We start from the raw sequence: 12,274 nt of genomic DNA, 5'->3' as shown, positions 1-12,274 counted from the left end.
AATCATAAACCACACGTACAAACAAATAATAAACATCTCAGGGAAATCAAGACATTACAATGCACCGGTATATAAGAGAAATCAGAATAACACGATCCACCATGAAACCTCAGGAACCATCGGGTTCGGGCACCTCATCATCAAGGCTGGGCTCAGGAGGAGTACATATGTCCCCCCGGTGACCATTCCACGCCCCCCAGACCTTCCCCCACTTACGAGGGCACCCCCGGGCCACGTATACCGACTTTTCCCTCACCATGCACCAGTCTAGGTCCTCCGCCCACTTGGTGACCCGGGGCACCTGGCTAGCACCCCAGAGCTGGGCAATGTTACGTTTCGCCACCATATACGCCAGAGTGACCCATTGCTTCTGGGACGCATTCAAATCGGACGGCTCCCAAACATTCAGCAAACAACGCCGAGCCTCAGGCCTCAATTCCATCCCCAACACCTGGCCCAACTCAAGATGTATGTCTGACCAGTATGACTGCACTCGCTCACAATGCCACAGTATATGCATTAGGGTACCTTACGCCCCACACTCCCGCCTACATGCACCACTGTCAGCTCGTCCCATTCGCACCAAGTTTGGCCCCGTAATATAAGACCTATGCAGGATTTTCAACTGCACCAGTCTCAGCCTCATCTGAATCGCAACCATCCTGGGAGAGGCCACCGCATCAGTCCCGTCTTCGTCATCTAGTTCCAGCCCATCCTCACACCACTGGGCCCTGATATTCCACAGCGGGTCCTCTGCATGATTCACCAACTTACGGTAGATCAGTGAAATCGGTTTTTCAGGGATGAGGCCATCCAGTACCCGGTCCTCCAGAGGAGACGCCTCCGGGAGAACTGTATCCTTAGGGACGTGCGTGTCTAACGCGTGCCTCACCTGCAGGTAGCGAAAATATTCGTTTCGGTGCAATTTTTACTGGGCTACCAATGACTCAAACGTGTGGACTGTACCCTTCCCCACACGTCTACAATCTTCACATTGCCAATTAGGTCCCACTTATCATAATCCTTAGTCTTCCACATACTACCCAACTTCTCCGAATTCAACAAAGGGGTGGCCAGTGTAAGTTTACCCTCCCACCCCAAACTTTTGTTAGCAGCATGCCAGACGCTCACCACATGAGCAGTAGGCCCAGTCAGAGGAAACCTCCCCGGTCTGGAGTACAGAGCCCTCTCAAGCGATCCACCAGGCGCCTGACCCCGGTCCATAGCATAACCCGGGTCTCCCGGAATCCCGTACACTATGTTGTTCACTGCAGCCAACTGAGAGGCCCAATAATACTTGCGTATGTCCGGTAGCCCGATACCTCCATCATACCAAGGAAGAGTCAACTTACTATAAGCAATCCGGGCGCTACACCCCCAGAGGAGCTGTCTCTGGAGAGCCTCCACCTCCTTGAAATAGGCCACCGGCACCAGGTCCATCGAATTCAACGGAGCGGCCAAGTTACGTTCGAACCGCAGCCGCGGATCCAGCGTTATGTATATACCTAGATACCGAAACCCGACCTTTTCTATCCGCACCGGACACGACCGCGGGACCACCGGGGGATCTCCCACCACTACAAAAATCACCGACTTGTCCCAGTTGATGACCAAGCCAGAGTACCTACTGAAAATGGCAAACACATCCAGAAAAATCCGAACGATTCCTTAGGTCTAGTGAGGTAGAGCAAAACATCATCCGCGTACAGCGAAATCTTGTCCTCCCAATCTGACGTCCAACGCAAACCCCGAATCGACCTATCCCAACTCACCCACGCGGCAAGCGGCTCCATCGCAAGCGCAAAAAGCAGGGGCGACAGCGGGCATCCCTGCCTCGTCCCCCTCCCCAGCTGAAAAACACGGGACTTGCAATTATTGACAATTACCCTGGCTAAAGGAGTTTCGCAAGAATCTTAGGCTCCGCATTCAGCAGCGATATAGGCCTATACGAAGAGCACTGCGTCTTAGGTTTTCCCTCCTTGTAAAGAACCACCACATTAGCTACACGCTGATCGTACTGGAGCTCTCCCTCCTCTCTACTCTCCAAGAACATAGCACGCACGTACGGAGCCAACTTGTTAGCATTCAACTTATACAATTCAATAGGAATCCCATTCGGACCAGTCGCTTTACCCGATTTAACCTTCCTAATCGCTTGGGCCACTTCATCATCCGTGAACCGTGCGTCTCAGACAGACGGGGCATAACAATATCCCTGATCATCTCACCATTTTCCACCTCTGTGTAGGCGCTCCCTGCTGTATACACCATCTGATAATAGTCAGCGAACTCATCAGCTATCTCCTGTGGGTCTGTTAACAAATGCAACTCCTTACTTTCTAGCTCCGGCACCAACATCGAGGTCCGAGCCCCTCGCTCAAGCCATGCTATCAATTTACCAGCCTTGTCCCTGTGTTCATAGATCCGACTCTGGACAGCAGCCTGACTAGCCACCGCCCTATTACGTACTAGCACTCAAAATTCCTCCTCACGAAGGCGCAACTGATGAAGGTCCGCCGGTGCCCTCGACTCATTAAACTTCTCCTCCAGACGCAAATTCTCCGCCTCTATCCGAACCATGTCCGCCCGCGCCCTCTGTTTCTTCCCCGTAACCAGGGACAATACTTCCCCCCCCTCGCCACAGTCTTATACGCCTCCCACAGGGTCCGTGCAAAACCTACCGAGCCTGCATTTTCTTGAAAGTAGCTGTCCGACATCCTTTTTAATGGCCGGGTCCTTCAATTGCCACGCACTAATGGGAGCAACCCTGCCAACCGCCGACAAATCCAAACTAACGACAAGCCATATCGGGGAATGATCAGAAACACCCCTTCTGAGGTAACGCGCTTCACTAATCTTGGGTGCCAACGCCGCCGGGAGCAACACATAGTCCAACCTAGTCAAACTACCATGAGCTGCGGACACGTGAGAATAATGCGTGACCATCGGGTTACGTGCGCGCCATCCAATCGCCAGATCACCCAAAGGAAACGACAGAAAAACATTACCCAGATCTCAATAAGTTTCAGTCTGCAAGCCCGGTGGCACATACACCGATAACAAAGTAACAGTGTGACCTCCAACCTGACCCGAGACGCCCACATATCTCCCCGTCTGGTCGACTCAAGTGTTCTGCACTGACAATGGAAAGGAGTTCTTGACTAAAATCCCAACTTCTCTGGACCCAGTAGTAAAGCCAGCATGCGCCACCAATTTGTATCCACCCCTGTGGAGAGCCAGACATTTATTACCAACCAAGTGCGTCTCCTGGAGAAACACCACGTCCGGCCCATGCCTCCTAACGAGCTGGCTCACCATCCCTCTCTTGATCTTGTCCCCCAAGCCATTTACATTCCAGCTCAGCACCCTCAACCCGACTCCCGAGAACTACGTGTCTCCGTACCCGTGCATCTCCAAATACAATGACATGGCAACACCTGAGATCAAAAAACAAAAAAAAGGAAAAAGAAAAGCACTTTCAACAACACACCCCATCCCCCCTCCCCACCCTGCGCCCCTGCACTCGGCCATCACCAAACACCAACTCGCAGTGTGCCTGTCGCCCCATTCACAAACAAACCACTATCTAAATATAGATTTGAGGAGGAGTCCAGCACCCCCGACCCCCCTCTCCCCCGTCATGTCCAACACTGGTATCAAAGTCAATCAGGGGAGTGTGCACTCCACATTAATCCCCCCCTCCCAAAAAAATTGTAAGTCCACAGTCACAAACAAAGTCACTGGTCCTGTGCCTCTTCTGCTGTCTCGCCACTGCACTCCTGCGGCTCCGTCCGCGTGAGCAAACCATCGACCCAGTCCGACGCCACCTCCGGATTATCGAAAAACCAGACCTTCCCTTGCGCCTCCACTCGAAGCTTAGCTGGATACATCATAGCGTATTTATAACCCTTGACTCGTAGCCGCTGCTTGACTCCTAAAAAACTCTGCCGCTGCTTCTGCACCTTTTGGGTAAAGTCAGGATAAAAGTTCAACGACGAGTTCTCAAATTTCAGAGGCCCATTCGACCTAGAGGCCTGCAGGATAGCGTCTCTGTCCCTAAAATTAAGGACTCTCGCAATCATCGGTCGCGGAGGAGCGCCCAGACTCGGTCGCCCTCCTGGGACCCTGTGCGCCCTCTCAACCGTGAAGAAAGTACTCAGGCCCTTGGGCTGCAGATGCTTCAAAATAATGTCTTCCACGAATAGATCAGGGGCCTGCCCCTCGGCATTCTACGGTACCCCGGTAAGGCGAACATTATTCCTCCTAGCTCTCCCCTCGAACTCATCCAGTTGACGACACCGCACCTCTCCAGCGGCCTTTAAGTTGCGCACTTCTTGCTGGAGCTCCACCACATCGTCCGTCAGGCTCGCCGTCTTAATATCTAGGGAATTCACCCTCTCATTCGTTTTTGTAAGATCTGCCCGGATCAGGTTGACCTCTATGGACACAGTGTCCAGCTTGTGATCCAAAGCCGCTATCTGTTGACCAAGAGAAGTACAAACCCCATCTATGGCTGCCATTACATCATGTAACGTGGGTTCCGATGTCGTGCCCGGGGCCTCCGCACCGCCATCTTGTGCCCAACCAGGCCCACCAGACGAACCCTTCGATACCGTATATCGGTCCAGTTTATTAGACTGCACTGTGCGGCTCGTGCTGGACGATTTCACCTTGGCCTTCTCCACCTCCGGTTTGGTCGCCATCACCAAGGGCCAGTCTTATCACCTAATCACGGAACGGCCCTCCACTTCTCCGGCAGCACTCCGTCTTCGCTCGTGCAAATCGTCGTCACCCACCAGGCCACCACCTCAAAGACAGCACACACGTCCACAATCGACCTGTGCTCAAGGGGGGGAAACATCCATAGGGGGGGGAAGCCCGAGAGGGGGGGCACCCACAACGCACGTATCCGCGACCGGAAATCAAAATGGGGGCCGGACCGGCCACTTCCGGTCGATTGATCCGATGTTGTTCAACTCGGGACCGGGTCACCTCCTACCCAGGACCCCGGCCACCTTCCGGCGCAGGCCCCAAACTCCCGGACCCAACAACTTCACTCCCCGTCGTCGGAGCCAGTCGCGGAATGTCTCATTCAGTGCCACCTTCAATCAGTCAATCAGTTCCGTGTCGAAAGATCAGGATAAATTACAGGATATTCCCGGCAGCTGCTGGGGTCTCGGGATCCCCGAGCTCACGTGGCCATCTTGGACGCGTGCGCGCGAAGCTCCTCCCCCTGAAATGATGATTTTAACTGACTTTCTCAGTTTTAATTATTTATGTACTAATAGTAGTCATGTTGCTTTGCACTGGTTGACCTACACTAGATGAACTCATTTCCTAGCTGGTATTCCTGCCCGTGTACTGTTCCTTTTGTCTTGTTTGCCATTATTGCTCTTGCACTTTCACCAATTGAAATGTCATGTTGACCCATGCAGTTAATTTGCCCTTGATGAAATAGATGCTTTTATTTTATTGTTGGTCTGTTTTAAACTTACAATGCTATGCTTTTGATGCTTGTATACTTTAATGGTCCTAGCAACCGAAATAAAGGTTTTTGAACTGAGCTGAAAATGTTGTGCTACCCACATGACAAATTATCCATCAGAGAAAAGCTGCTAACTCTGCCTTCAGGTCAGCCTGGACATCTCAACCTTAGGAACATGAACCTTGCAGTGTGACACCTAAGTTCTTAGAATGTGGGTACAATGCTGGTGGCAGCAATGATTAGTTCAATGGACACAGCTGCTGGCGTGCTGGACCGCACAGTGAAGTTGATGTACTCCTCGGCCGCTTTGGATGTCGAACATTGATGAGGTAGTGGCACTCGTCAAAAGTAATCTGTGGGGTTTTGGTCTTTTGCCCGGCTTGTGTGCAATTGCATAGTACTGTTCTCGTAGTCACAACCCCCACCTCTCGATGCGAAGGGGCATTCTAGGTTTTGGGTTTCCAAACATGGTGAGCAACGCCTAGTGGTCTGTGATAATAGTGAAACGTTTCACATATAGAAACACATGAAAATGTTCTCAGGCCCACACTATAGCCAGACCCCCCTTCTCCAGATGTAAATAGGCATGTTCGGTTTCAGACAAGCTTCTGCTGGCTTAGGCCACTTGTGTCTCTGGGCATTCGGTTGTCCATTGTGTTGAGCAAGGATTGCCCCCAGCCCCACCGGGCTCGCATCAACTTTGATCTCCATATGTAATTTGGGGTAAAAACAGTCCATTTCAGTTGCATTTTTAATTTCATGTTTGATTTTTTTGAAACTTTGATTGCATTCACAAGACCACTGGAATGGAAGATTTCTCTTCGTTAAGTCTCACAATGGGGCACTCACTGTAGCAAAGTCACGAACGCATCTTGAGCAATAACTGGCCATGCCTAAGAAGGAACGCAGCATGGCTACATCTTATGGGGGGAAAAGTAGATGTTTATGCTTACACTTTATCTGGGGCTGGAGTCATTCCCCCATCAGCGAATATGTGCCCAAAGAATTTAAGTCTGGTTCTGTGAAAACACACACTTTGCTGCATTTAGAGTGGTCCCTGTATCAGCAAGAATTTGGAACACTTGTGTAACAGGATTGTCATGCTCCATTAGTGTTGCCCCAAACACCAGTATGTCCCCACTGTAATTGAAAGCATGTGTAACAGGTTGGATTATTCAAATAACGTCCTGAAATATCTCCACAGCTGAATATACTCCAAAATTCAGTCGTTGGTATCCAAACTCACCAACATGAGTCGAAAAATTAGTAATGTACCTGCAGTTCTCTTCCAGCTAATCCTACATATGCATGCAGTTTCTTAGATGACATCATCAGCGCACATCCGTCTTCTTCACTGGTGCTTGATAATGACGTTGAGGAGTCTGTATATGACGAACTTAATGATGAAACAACTATGCTTGGTTACTACTTGCCGCAACTGATGTTGCCTTTGGCCTTGCGGGCGTGGTGAGAATGCTTCTAGCGTCCATTTTATCTTCTCGCTGGGACACAGTTAGTTTCTCTTTTGCTTTGCAGACCATTATGAAAAGGTTTAAACTGCCACAGCCGGGGGAGGAGCTTGGCGGGCATCCGTGATGGCCGCTTGAGCACAGCGCTCTCCGGACCCTCGCCGCTCCCGGCGATTTATCCTGACTAGATCCTGATTTCTTGTAAGAATTCAAGTAGAGGTCGTTTGGCTGATCACCCTGGCACTTTCCGGAATTTGATTTGGATCTCGTACTCCTGAGCTACGGTGGTCTGAACTTTTGGGCTCCGCCCTTGAGGTGCGCCCGGGACGGGGTGCGGATCTGTGGCCGTCCTGGAATTGAACAACAACGGCAGGAGATCTGGCCTTGTGAGACCCCCTTCCTGAGTTTCGGTTTCGATTCTGTCTCGACCTGTGCCACGAGTGTGCGTATTGCGCTTGGCTGAGACTTGGAGACAGTTCGGACACGGGGCTTTCCTCTTGTCTATTTGCTGGTTTGGTGGCCTCCTCCCGAGTTTAGCCCTTCCTTTTGGTGTACTTTTGATCCTGAGTTTTGGGTGTTTGGCCCGTCGACCCTGGTGGCTTGTCCCGTGACGCATCTTCAAAATGGCGGGCAGGGGGGACAGAGAAACGCGCAAGACGAAAACACCTCTGCGCGGAGCGCCGGTTCAGACGAACGTCATGGACCGTTATACTCAATCTAAGGGATCCCCCGGAGCTGCCCTACCTGGCCACAGTACGGCGTCTGAACGAATTTTGGAGGAGTCGGCGGAGCCTTCCCTACAGGATATCATGGGCGCCATCTCGGGAGTGAGGGAGTCCACCGGCCTTCAGTACGAGGCCTTGGCCCACAAACTTGACACCGTGGCCATTGAGGTGAACCTGATTCGTGCTGATCTCGGCAAGACGAATGAGAGGGTCCAGTCACTGGATATTAAATCATCTAGCCTCACGAAGGACGTCTCGGAGCTCCAGACAGAGGTTGGGAATCTTCGTCGGGTGAACGACTTTATGGCCCGACGCCTGGAGGATTTTGAAAACAGGGCACGTCGCTGCAATGTTCGCCTGGTTGGTGTACCGGAAAACCCTGAACCTCACTCTGTTGATCTCCTGGTTGAGGGTCTGATTTTAAACCATCTTGCCCCCTCCGGGCTTACCAAATTTTTCACGGTTGAACGCGCACATCGTGTCCCGGGGGGCAAAGTTAAGCCGGGTGCTCCGCCAAGGCCTATTGTGGCTAAACTGTTTCATTATAGGGATCGGGACGCTATCCTGCAGGCCTCGCGGGTGAAGGGCCCGGTGGCCTTCGAGAATGCCACAGTGAACTTCTACCCGGACTTCTCCCAACAGGTCCAAAGACAACGGATGGAGTTTCGTGGTGCTAAGAAACGTCTTCGAGATCGGGGTCTACGCTATGCTATGCTTTTCCCCACCAGACTTCGTGTCGAGTATAATGAGCGTACTCTGTTCTTTGATAGACCGGATGCTGCTAATGACTGGCTGGACTCCTTGCCTGACTGTCCTCCTGATACTGAGTCTGCCGCTCACCCTGGTGGTGCCGAAGGTGGTGTGGAGATCTGATTGTTTGACTCTGATGTCTCATTTTGAATATGTTCCCAGAAGTGGTGGCCGGCGTACCTCTGCAATGTGATTCTTTATTTTTTGTGTGTTGTTTCTTGCTCTTATTGTAGTCTGGGGGCGGGTGGCCCGGAGACCTTTCCTCCTCCGGGGTCTTTGTGTAGACTAGGGGTTATGGGGCGACAGGCACACTGCAGGTTGGGGTGGCTCTTTAGCTTTTTGCAGGGGTGCAGGGTGGGGGGTGTTTCCTTTCGGCTTGGGGGAGGGGGGATGGGAAGTTCTTATTTTTTTGTGTGTTGTTTTCAAGGCGAATTGCTTCTGTCTTTACTGATGTTTCTGATGTCTAGCTCTTGGATGGGGGGTCCTGGCTCGGGTGAGTGGGATGGGGGGTAGGGGGTTGAAATTTGTTTCCTGGAACGTTAATGGCCTGGGAGATCGCATCAAGCGCAGTGTGGTGTTGAAATATATAAGACGTTTGTCACCGGACATTGTTTTCCTGCAAGAGACCCATTTGATTGGGAATGTATGTAATGCAATGAATAGATGGGGCTACAGCCTTGTGGCACACTCGGGGTTTACTTCAGGATCCAGGGGTGTGGGTATCCTTGTTCGTAACTCCCTCCCTCTGGCGATAGATGAGGTGATTCGGGATGATCGTGGGAGATATATTGTTCTGGTGGGTAGATATGAGGGCCGCACCCTGTCCCTCTTTAATGCTTATGTCCCCCCAGGCTTGCAAACTGCTACTTTCATTGATTTAGGCCGTGTCTTGTTGGATCTTCCTGATAGTGTACTCTTTCTTGCCGGTGACTTTAATTCAGTGCTTTCTGGCCTTCACGATCGCCATCCCCCCAGGGATACCCCGCATGCCCAGCGTTGGTTGGGTGGGTTTTTGGATACTTTTGGCCTTGTGGACTGCTGGCGATTGTTACATCCTACTCAGCTTCAATACACTTTTCACTCTGGTGCCCATGGTAGCCTTTCTCGGCTAGATTATTTCCTGATGCCCGCTGCCCAGTCGTCGGCGGTCCGTGAGATTATACATTTGCCAAGGGGCATCTCTGACCACTCGCCGCTCTGGCTTCGTTTTGAGGTTGGGATAGAGGCAGTGGGCCGAGTGGCTCCCATTAACCCATGGTATCTCTCCTCCCCTGAGACTCGTGCCCTCTTGCTCAAGTCCATAGATGCTTATTTCCTGGAAAACGAGGGGTCGGTCCCTTCGGCGGTGTCCCTGTGGGAAGCCTTCAAAACTGTGATTCGTGGACAGGCCCTTTCTTTGATTGTTGAAGCTAAGAAAGCCGGGAAGAGGGAGGTAGTGGACCTTGAGGGGGAAATTTCTGCCTTGGAGGCCGAGTTGGGATCTGGTGTCACGCCTGAGAAACTTCATGCCCTGGGTCTAAAACAGTTTGCATATAAATCCCTAGTTACTGACGCTGCAAAAGTGATGTTTCGTGAGCAACAAGGCCGAGTGTATGATGTTGGTGATAAGGCGGGTAAACTCCTGGCGTGGTTGGACAAGAAAGAAAGAGCTAATCGTGTGGTGCCTGTGATTCAGTCTGCGAGTGGTGAGAATGTGATTGATCCGATCGCCATTGTGGATCGTTTTGCGGAACATTTCCGTGTTGTGTATGCTCCTGTGTCTGTGAGGGATATAGCTGACTCTCGCCTCCTTTTGCGTGATATTGCATTGCCCTGTGTCTCCGATTTGGACCGTATCGCTTTGGACTCCCCCTTCACGGTTGATGAAATAGCTACTGCCATTCGTTCGCTCCGTTCGGGCAAGGCGCTGGGTCCAAATGGTTTGCCTATTGAGTTGTACAAGTTGCGACCCGACAAAATGGCGCCATATCTCCGCGATATGTTTTTGGAATCACGTGAGCGTAACCTCCTTCCCTATGATCAGCGTTTGGCGACGATAGTGGTCATCCCTAAAGACGGTAAACCTCGTGACCTTTGTTCCTCATATAGACCCATCTCCCTGTTAAATGTTGAACCCAAGGTTCTGGCGAAACTTTTGGCGACCCGACTCCTGTCGGTTCTCGGGGACTTAGTTCATCCGGATCAATCTGGTTTTATCCCGCATCGCAACACTGCTTTGAATCTACGTCGTCTTCACGGCGTGATAGCGAGGGCGGGGCTACTGACTGAACCGGCCATTTTGGCGTCCCTGGATGCCTCCATGGCCTTTGATACTGTGGAGTGGCCCTATTTATGGGCGACTCTTGAGAAATTCGGTTTCGGTTGCGAGTTTATTAACTGGATTAAGTTATTGTATGCGGAACCTTTGGCGCAGGTGGTTGTGAATGGTAGGGTGTCTGCTCCCTTCCCTCTGGGCAGGGGCACCCGCCAGGGTTGCCCCTTGTCCCCGCTACTGTTTGCGCTCGCCCTTGAGCCGTTGGCGGCCTGGCTCCGCTGGGAACCGTCCCTTAAAGGGATCCGTTGGGCCCCGGACTTCGAGGACCGAGTCTCGCTCTATGCTGACGATATCCTCTTATATCTTACCTCCCCTCGTAAGTCTTTATCTGTTCTATTTGATGTTCTTGTGTCCTTTGGTGCTAACTCGGGCCTCGTAATCAATTGGACAAAGTCCTGTGTGTATGTTTTGTCTGGTGTCTTGCCTCCGTTACCGAGCAGGCTCCCTCTTCAGGTGGCCCGGGATGGTTTCAAATACTTGGGAGTTTTCGTTACTCTGGACTCGTCTCTTCGCTTTGATCGTAATCTCCTTCCTCCGTTGCTTCGTTTGCGTTTGGACGTTGCTCGTTGGCGCAAGCTTCCCTTGTCTCCCCTTGGTCGGGCAGCCCTGTTTAAGATGATGTCGTTACCGAGGTTTCTTTACGCTCTCCAGAATTATTATGATCCTGTCCCTCAGTCCTATTTTCGGGAGATTGAGACCCTTCAGAGACAACTTGTCTGGGATGGACGCCCGCGTATTGCTCTTGCTAAGCTTTCCATTCCTTGGTATGACGGTGGCATTGCACTCCCCGATATTAAGAGGTATTATTGGGCCTCACACTTGTCCGCTATCAACCACATCATGTTCTCGCCGGGTAGTAATCCGGCGTTTGAGATGGATAGACTTCAGCTTCCGGGAGGTGACTTTAACAGAGTGCTTTACTCTCGCCCTGCTGGGCGCCATCTTGTGGGTCCCACGTCGATTGCTTTGGCGGTGTGGCGGGCCGCGACTCGGAGCCTGGGCTGGGAGGATCGCTTGACGTTAGCCACGCCGCTTTATGCTTCCGAACGTCTGGGCGGTCTTTGGTCTACCAAGGGTTTCGATCGCTGGGACATGATTGGAATTTCTAAAGTGGGAGATGTGTACTCCAAGGGCTCTGTGCGAACATTTCAGGCCCTCCAGGCTGAATATGGCCTGAGTGGTCGGGAATTCTTTCGATATCTACAGGTTAGGCACGCCTTGACCGCTGTATTTGCTCCTGGTGAGACTCCGCCTGATTCTTCCCCCCTTGAGGACCGTGTCCTTGACGGACATCTTCCTGATAGCACTATCTCCCTGATTTATAAGAAACTGATTTATAATCGGACTGATCTGTTGGTCCGACTCCGGGAGGCATGGGTTCGTGATGGTTTGGAGCTTGATGACGAAGATTGGCAGTCGGCCCTCTCTTCTCCTAAAGAGGTGGCTATCCCGGCTCGTCTCCGTTTGGTCCAATTGAAGATCCTTCATCGGGTGTATGTTACGGGACCTCGTTTGCTTGTGATGGGTTTTT

This window comes from Lissotriton helveticus, chromosome 1_1, assembly GCF_964261635.1.
Source record: "Lissotriton helveticus chromosome 1_1, aLisHel1.1, whole genome shotgun sequence".
Classification (NCBI taxonomy): Eukaryota; Metazoa; Chordata; class Amphibia; order Caudata; family Salamandridae; genus Lissotriton; species Lissotriton helveticus.
The sequence above is the reverse complement of the archived record's forward strand: the minus strand, read 5'-3'. Positions refer to the sequence as shown.